Source organism: Thermobia domestica, chromosome 10 (assembly GCF_964235325.1).
Source record: "Thermobia domestica chromosome 10, izTheDome1.hap1.1, whole genome shotgun sequence".
NCBI lineage: Eukaryota > Metazoa > Arthropoda > Insecta > Zygentoma > Lepismatidae > Thermobia > Thermobia domestica.
In genome coordinates, this window is record NC_137463.1 from 133,388,612 (window position 1) to 133,397,840 (window position 9,229).

Genomic DNA, 9,229 nt, shown 5'->3' on the forward strand with positions numbered 1-9,229 from the left:
CGTGAATTAACCTCATAGTGTAGACGCAAAAATAATAACTTGGCCGTTATGGAAGAGGCACTGCTTACTGCAGTGCTACGTCTATTCTGAGCAGGCCCTACTATAAAACGTCGTGCACGGTCTTCTGATTAGCAACCACGTTATTTTGGGTCTACTGTAGTAATTACCTACACCATTATTTTTTAATCTCGTACTTTATTGGCATTATCGCCTACTGGACATGATTGTGATAGAACACTTTTACTCTAGAGCTGGATAGAATTATATCTATGCTGGCGATAAAGATCCATGTCAACACTGTAGCATAAGGTCCAGCCGATAATTCAGAAAAACTAAGTATGTTTTCTGCCCTAAATGTTCTTGATATTTGGGCTAGGCAAAAGTAAATACATTTTTAAAAATGTGCTGTTTTTCCATTTTTAAGTTACGAAATATACACCTGCAAGAAGTGTTAACATCCATAAAGAACCAATCAGCCTGTGGTTAAATATGGGTCTAGATACAAATCAGACCCCAGCCTTAACGATATAAGGACTCAAACTGTGCAACATAATGAAGAAGGGCTCTAACTGAACAATTTAATAAAAAAGGGCCCAGGGTTCCAATGCTCAATGTAATTTAAAGAGGGGCCCCAACTGTCCAATATATTGAAAGAAGGGCCCACGGCCCGGCACAAACTAAATCAGTTTCTAATAATAAAAGACCATAATGAAAGATAAGCCTAGCCACAAATCCAGTAGCAAAAGGGTGCTATGAAATAGTTAACTTACTGATGTAAGGATGGAAGAGGGGTGTGATTTGCAGCATAATAACCAACGATCTACCGAATTATTTTGCTTTCTTCTGTTTTAGCTTCTCTCTCCCTCTCTCTCTTTCTTTCTTTCTTTCTTTCTTTCTTTCTTTATTAATTTTAGTGATTTTTTGGCTGAGAGGGCCTAGCGGCCCTGGCCAGTCCATCCCTGTATCAAGGTAAGCCGAGATACGTAGGTACGTAGGTTGTTGGGTTGTCGTATTTTGTAGTGCCATGGCATACTTATTTTCATTATGTGGTAGGTTTGTCTTCGTTTCAGAATCTGATGTAAGCACTGGGCGGGTCAGGGATCGAAGTGCACAGCAGGGGCTCTTGAGGAAGTATCAATCGGGTTTCTTCATCTATCAGCGGTTTGAGAGCAAGAAAGAGTATTAAAATTGGCAATTGCAGGCAGGGTACAATTACAGTAATGGCTGGTGGATGTAGGGAAAGAATGGTAGGTACAAGTAGGCCCTAAAGTATGTGTAACTATTTTCCGTTGTATCGATAATCCTGCAGTGAATAAGTCTGTCATTTTTAATTTACTCGGTCTAGAATCTGTTAGAGGGAAGCACGGGATTTACTGTACACTGAGATATAACATGATCAATCTCCAGGCTCTAAGCTTCCACTTTGGACTAACCTCACTCAAACTCACGCTCACTACATCATTTTGACCTCATGCTCAGAACATCTTTTCGACATCACGCTCACTCAACCTCAAATTGAGACTTTACGTTTCAAACAAACTTTACGTTATGTTTGACTGACTGTGGTATGTCCAGTATTTGTAATTCTGGACAAAAAGTTTCGATATGGAAACATTGTTTAGCCTGAGAGTGGGGGTAATGGTCACTGCACTTAGAACCGTTCGTGTATCCCATATAAGTTGGCGGAACTGTTATCTCTGGATCACTGTCTGCGTTGTGTGCGTTTGTATTCTGCAACAAGCAATTACTGGGAGATGAGACGGAGGATGACAATATAGAGTCTGGAGAAAATGGCCCCTCTGTGTGTAATGTAGCATTACAGTTGGGGTAATGAAGGTTTTGTTCAGAGGGACCCAATATTTTTTATCGTACTGTATACGGTAGATATTTCAATATATATTCTTCAGTCCATGTAGTATATTCATTTGTTCCTTATTCAAACCAAAATTAATGTGGAAGCTTTGAATAACCCAGTAGGAATTATATTTTGGGGAATAATATCCTTATTTATACATTATTTTATTGTAAAGCTTGTATATGGGATTTTCAAATGGATGAGTATTGAAATTATACACTTTAATGCTATACGAAAACATAGGCTTGCAATTGGACAGAAATTCTTGAAATTATCCATCAATCTGATATTTGGCACAATAATTTAGGCCCCTTCATCCCTCTGAGATGCCCATATCCTCCCAAAATCCGGTTTCATCCAGATTTTACTATTTTCTATTTGCTTCATATTTTCCGCCGCCAAAACTCTTTGTTCCGATTGGAACTATTTCCGGCGCTAATATTAAGGCGCGATTCGTGTCATTGTCTACCTGGGACACAATTGCAGCAAGTCCACACTACTTCTGCTCTTGGAAATTTTGGATCTTTGGATAGAAAAACCGCATTATTAAGGTAAAAATTAGTTTCAGTTAATAAATAAACTTGTTGGAAGCAGAAGGGAGCCCTGAACTGTAAACTTAAGCACTGAGAACAATCAGAAAATTGGTGAGGTATGGAATCTCAATTCAAGGGCGCCATATTTACGTTGACAAGTTGCTGTGCACAGGAGTGAAACAATAGTGTATTGGCTTGTTTTGGTGATTAAGATTTAGTGATTTAAAACATTTAGAATATCCTCTCCAGCTTATAAATTTTCCGTTAGAGTTCGATAGGCCTGTCCTTATATAACTTTGTGTTTGTACGTAGTATATTTGATTTCTTTTATTAAAATGGCGGTAGGTGTAGATTTCTTCGGGGTTGGATTTATTTTTATAATGTCAGTGTAAGTTAGAACAGGGACTCTCCCTTATTCCTCAGTTGATCATAGCTTCCAACACATTATGGGCTAAATAGAGAATCAAAAAGGGTTCTTTTCCCTTCAGGAAAGGGACCCTTAGCATTCGTAGTGTTAATATGTCCCTTCTGGGGCATTGAATAAAATTCTGTAATTGGCAAACTATGATTTAGTTGGTAGAAGGGCCACCTAACTGTGACCCTCTCTCCCCTTTCTTAGTTCCCGAGCCGGTTTAGAATCGTGAAATCAGTGATTTGTTCAGTGTGCATATAGTGAATTCGTGTGATAATATGATTTAATATATTTAGTGGTATGTCTTAGCATGTGTAACTTCCTTAGTTGATGTTTGATTTGTATTATTTAGTATGTGTTTACATGTGTATGTAAACTTCATTTATTTAAGGACAGTGTATCATTTATTTAGTCATCTCTTGTAGTCAATCTAAACGGATAAAAATATCCGCATCTCAAATTCATAGAAACACTGTACCGTAATTACTCCCTAGATTACTTACAGTTATTGATGACAAAGTACAAATTTTATTTGCTAGTGCAAAGTCAGTTTTCGTACTATTAATGCCATCTTTTGCCGAGTTGAGAACTATTGGCCGCTAGGTTTTTGTTACTCCGATACTTAGTGAAATGGTCAGTACGAAAATGACCCTTCTTTTGCAATTAATGATGAGTAAGTATTAGTTTTGGCCCATATGAATAGGCATTGAGATGACTTACATTCTAATTAACTTTCCGGAAAATTATAGTCATTTATATAGTCCAGTAATCAAAATAGTAAACTTTGCTTTTTCTTTTAACCTTAAGTCTGGCTATATGCTTTATTTTGTTGTCAGGCCGAAGTTTCAAATTCTCTCTTTCCGTTGTTTTCTGTGAAGGATTGCATTGTTGACATTTTCTGAAGTATAAATACATGTAGTTAATGATATTTAATTTTCATTGCATACAAAATAATTCGACGGCGTAAAGTGATATATATTATGGTTTGTTTTGAAAGAATCTGATATTAGTTCATACTAATTGGCACGTATTGATTAGCATACTATGATGATTTACTGATTTTAACATATATAATAAGGCTGCTTTGAACCAGTCTTGGGCGTAATTGCAGAGTATAAGGTGTCTGAAAATAAATCGACGCTAAGGAAATATATATATATATATATATATATATATATATATATATATATATATGAGTAATGATAATATTAATGATATATATACAGTACATATATATATATATGGTAGTGTATGTAACTAAATAATAGGACACCCATGTGCATATTTGCCCAGTAGTAAATTTTGATACAAGATATTGATTGTATTTATATAATGAAAACTTTTTAGTACACTAATCATTACACTAGGATATTTGTGTGTGGATAGTATGTTTGTGGCTTCACATTTGATAGTCAACATACAGGCTAACTGATCAACCGGCCTGACGATACGAATAATGGTCATCTAGCGAACGATTTCAGATATTTTACAGTTTATCACAGAATAGAATATCCGTTTACAGGATTAGTACAGTTTAAATATATGCGTTAAGTTTATATTTGCGATACTACCCGGCAACTTTGAATTTTTCACGTCACCTGGTTAAGTTCATTGCGAGGTGACGGAGTGGATAGGGTTGAATAATATAGGAAATTTAGTACATCAGAATCTCGTTATTCCGTACCAAGATGTCTATCCTCCCCCTCTAAATATTTTTATATTCCTTAGTTTCTAAACTGGTAGTGATTGAAATTAAATGACGCCTCAAGGTTGGCACCCTTGCTAATTTGGGTGCTACTAGCACAAGATTTGGCAGACAACTTACTAGAACAAAATTTATTTTATTTTTTTTTTTTAATTTGGCAAATCGCTGCTGGAATTTCTTCTGTTTTATTGACTATTCTAGTTTTCCATACTTTACTCGGAACTCTTCTCAGTTTCTGAGGGGTCGGATAATTTGTTTTAGAAATTCTAAATAGAGACTACACCAACCTTCTGGCTGGACCGGCCATAATTTGAGTGAATTGGTACCGGAAACGGTTAATAGTCAATCATTCCACAGGACCTATTCCTCGTGAGATGGTTGTGTAGAAGGCACTGGCTTAGGAACTGAGAGACCCCTTTGGGCCACGTATTTTAGTAGGCCACCTTTTTTGGAACATGAAAGCATATTTGGCAGTGGATTGTTGCACGTCTAAATTCGACCGCTTATCTTGGTAGTTTTAGTGTCCTATCTTATCCCTTTGGCGCCGCTTTTTCTTTCTCTTCTCTATCTGTCCCTCTTTTCTCTTATTCAACATTTTTTTATTTTTAACCTTCCCCCCAGTTTGAACTTGACAAATATCAACCATCCAACATATATTATTAGAACTTGATTTACCAACTGAGATGTCACGAGACACGGTGCGTGGTGGTATCCGTTGATGTGGATTATTGAGGAAAAGTTTCTCCATCATATTTCGACCCACTGCAATAGCGGGTGATGGTTCAGTACACGATAAAATGTTACCTTTTTTCATTATTCGTTCGGAATTCCCCTTCGGATTATCACGAAATGAAATCAAATCTGTAAGCTTTACGTCCGACGGTTATGCCGGTTAGGCTAAAGTAGACGGTGATGATGAGAAATGAGTGAAATGGTGGAATGATGAAAGTGGGAGGAAACGGAAGAACCCCGAGAAAACCCACGAGCACGGTGTTTGTCCACCACAAAGTCCACACGGTGCGAGCTGGAATCGAACCCAGGACCCCAAGCACCGGAGGTGAACGCTCTACCACTGAGCCACCGCCCCCTCTTCGGATTATCAGTCATTTCTACTTTTCTTCTATTAGTAGCCATAAACGTGAGTGTTGTTGTAGTTGTTTTTGGCCCAAAAGTAGTGTTAACCTTTTAGAACCATATATTTATACATATTCTGTGTTTACGTGCCTGCCATGCGAATTAAATGTCTCCCAGTTTAAATAAAATGCTTGAGAATAATTTCATCATTATATGCGGTCAGTTAGTTAATTTTGCGATACATTCGGATTTTCTCATCTGAAGTGTTGCAACCAAAAAAAAAATAATAATTTGTCGGGGTTATTGATTTTAAACTTTAAATAATTATTGAGTATATGTATATTAAAATATAAATATGTGTGAAATTTAAATATGATATTGAAGTAAAATGTATGATGGTGAATTAAATAAATAAATATGTGTAAAGAGTCTTGGTACCTACCCCGAACGGTCGTTGTTTGCTATCGTTCCGAAATATCCAACGAATATAAAATGTGAATGTTAGAAGATACCGCCGCATGATATATATATTCTCTTCAATCTTTGTAGTATTATTAAATAACATATGTAAAAACTAAAATCGCCTGTATTAAACTGTCATGTTTCATGGTATTTAGGCAGGTCATTGTAACCCTAAAGTATCCTTAAATCAACTCTTAAGTTAGTATACTGAAATCCTTCTGTAAAACTACATTTCGATTCCATCCCTCCCATACGAATCCTCAAACCTGACCAGTGTTTTTCACCTCAGTAATCGTGCTCTCGATACGAAAGAAAAAATCCCTTTCGACCTGGAAAATTCTCATTTCTTTATACGTGGTATGAATACAACTACAAATGTGTGCGTCTTGGAATATAAGGCGATAGTGATTTAAAGCTGGTCAATGAACTAGTTAATAATCGGAATGACCAGATAAGTGACGTAGTCACCGTGTTATGAGTGACAAAACTTTGTTCGTTTAATCCAGGAAATGGAAAATATATAAATGGAAACGTGTCTACAAATTAAATATATGTGGTCTATCATTTATAAACATGATTTCATGTATGTACATTAAAATAAAATGAAGTTAAATGCATTGACACCAGAAAGGGTGCTTTGATAATACATGTGATATTATAGCTCGTCTAAAGGTACGAGAGAGAAATCGTAACATTAATTAAATTTTTCATATATGAGATTCAGACTCATTCTAACCCTCATCTCAAGTTTTTTTCGCAATATTGTAGAATGTAATGATATTCTCGGATTTACATCTCATTTTACCAAAAGTTAATTAATTATTCTTTTTTTCTGTTATTTGTATGTTGATAAATATACACTATTACATTGTTGTTATCCAATTTTGTTTGTGGATTGATACATTTATATGTATATTTATTGCATGTTCATAACATTTTGTTTAATTCCTCAATAGATGTAATAAATGTTGGCCAATTGTAGTTATATGGTTTCTTTAAACTATTAACACCCTGTCAATACGCTGTCCTGTATGTATATGAGTGTGTGTGAATGAATGATAAATTTAGTTTTAAGTGGTAGCATTTAATATTGATTTACTATGATAGTGTTCATAGTAAGTGTGTAATAGCATGTTATATGTATTAGTGTATGATGGAGGTCATGAAGATAACTAAGTCTAAAGTAGTCTAAATCGGCTCTGGGGGAAAGCCAAAATTACAGGATGAGCCTGAATAACGACAGTCTTTTCAGAAATCTCAAAACTTCTATTTGTGGAAAATATATACATTACTTTATTTTTTTCTTGGCTGATTCAGATGTGTGTTTGATCTTCATTATGAATATTCAGATATTGGATATAGGTTATTTAATATTTCGAAATAATAGACAAACAATTAAATTAAAGTTTCTCGTCACCTGGGCTGGGTTAGGGCAACTCCCACTTGTGCAGTTACTTGGATCCAGGTCGGGGTAGTATGAGGGAACATATGTCTCTTCAGAATCATTTCAGAGACGATCTTCAAGTAATAACATTCAAGTATGAATCACATTTTTAATAACTATTCAAGTTCCTTCACCATATTTCCATAATTATCCAGTAATCCTTTATGTCTAGTTCCTTCTTCCTTTCACCTTTTCCTCTTCCTCTTTTCCTCCTTTCTCCTACCTTCTTCTCTTCTTTCTCACTCTTTCTTTTCCTCTTTTTAATAAAAGTGATGAGGGGTCGTGACTTGGAGTTGTCGCTATAGGCACAGTCATTAGATTGCTTTAATGTTTCTCTTCGGAAGTCCGATATGAAGTAGTATTTCCATAAACATACACATGAAGCAAGGATTCCAAAATTCATTTATTTTTTTTATGTATTTCATATTTTGCTACATTATAATAATTGAAATGTTTTCAGTTAAAAAAAATAAGGCGGCGACTAACTTTCCCAATCACGATTACCTATTTCCTGTGTTAACAATCATAAGAATAAACAATAACTTTCACGCTACTAGTGGTATTTTGCATGAGAAAGGAATGGGCAGTCCCTGCAGTTCTACGGAATACTATAAAGGCTCTGTCAAGCTGCTTGTGAGAGAAAGTTGTTCGTCGTCTCCAGGCATTTTTCGATTTGGATGGTGCATTGGTGGACCATCCATGGTGAGCAGAGATTAAAATTCTTGTAAGGAAGGGTATGAGAGTAACATCTTTATATTGAAATTTGTGTTCGAGTTATATTGCTAGTTGCTTTATAACAGTCTTTGAAATTATATATATATACAAGGCAGGATAAAAAGTAAGGTATCAAGTTCCCTAAAAATGAACCACTATATGCTAATAACTCTTTGTTTTTGTGTGTTGAAGGTATTCATGGGTAGTATCCCTGGTGACTCTAGATTGCAGCACGGTGACGCAGTTGCAGATAATAGCAGTTCGAAGATGGCAGGGCTACTGGAAAGATTGTCAAATGTTGAAGTGTGAAATGTGATAAGGTTTCTGCATGCAAAGGGGAAGAAACTAGCCGAGATCCATAGGGGACTTGTGGAGGTGAATGGCAACAAGTGTTGTCGATGAAGCAAGTGTGGTGTTGGTGTAGAGAGTTTGATAATAGGAGGACTAATGTTACTGATGAGCATCGAAGTGGCAGACCGCCAACGTCTGCTAGCGACCAGAACATTTGTCAGATGGAGGGAATAATTATGGTGGATAGGCGAATCACACTGTCACACATTGCACAGGTACTGAACATTTCGTATGGTTCAGTTCATACTATTGTTCACAGCACGCTTGGCTACCGCAAAGTGTGTGCACATTGAGTACCACGTAATCTCAGAGAAACGACAAAAACAGACGAATGGACATTACTTTTAACCACTTGACCCGTTACCAACAAGAAGAGTATTCATTTCTGTATCGCATCATTGCGGGTGATGAGACACCTGTGCCATTGTGGACACCTGAATCGAAACGTACCTCCATGATGTGGAAACATTCTTCATCGGTCTCATCCAAAAAGTTTAAAACAGTAACATATGTAAGGAAAACAATGGCCCAATCTTTTGGAGTCACCTTGGTGTGATTTACCTGGAATTCCTTCCACAGGATACCACGATCACTACTCCGACCTACGGCCAGACGTTGGACAGACTGAGAGAGGCCATACGTTGAAAAAGACCTGGAGCACTAAGGAAGGGTGTCTTGT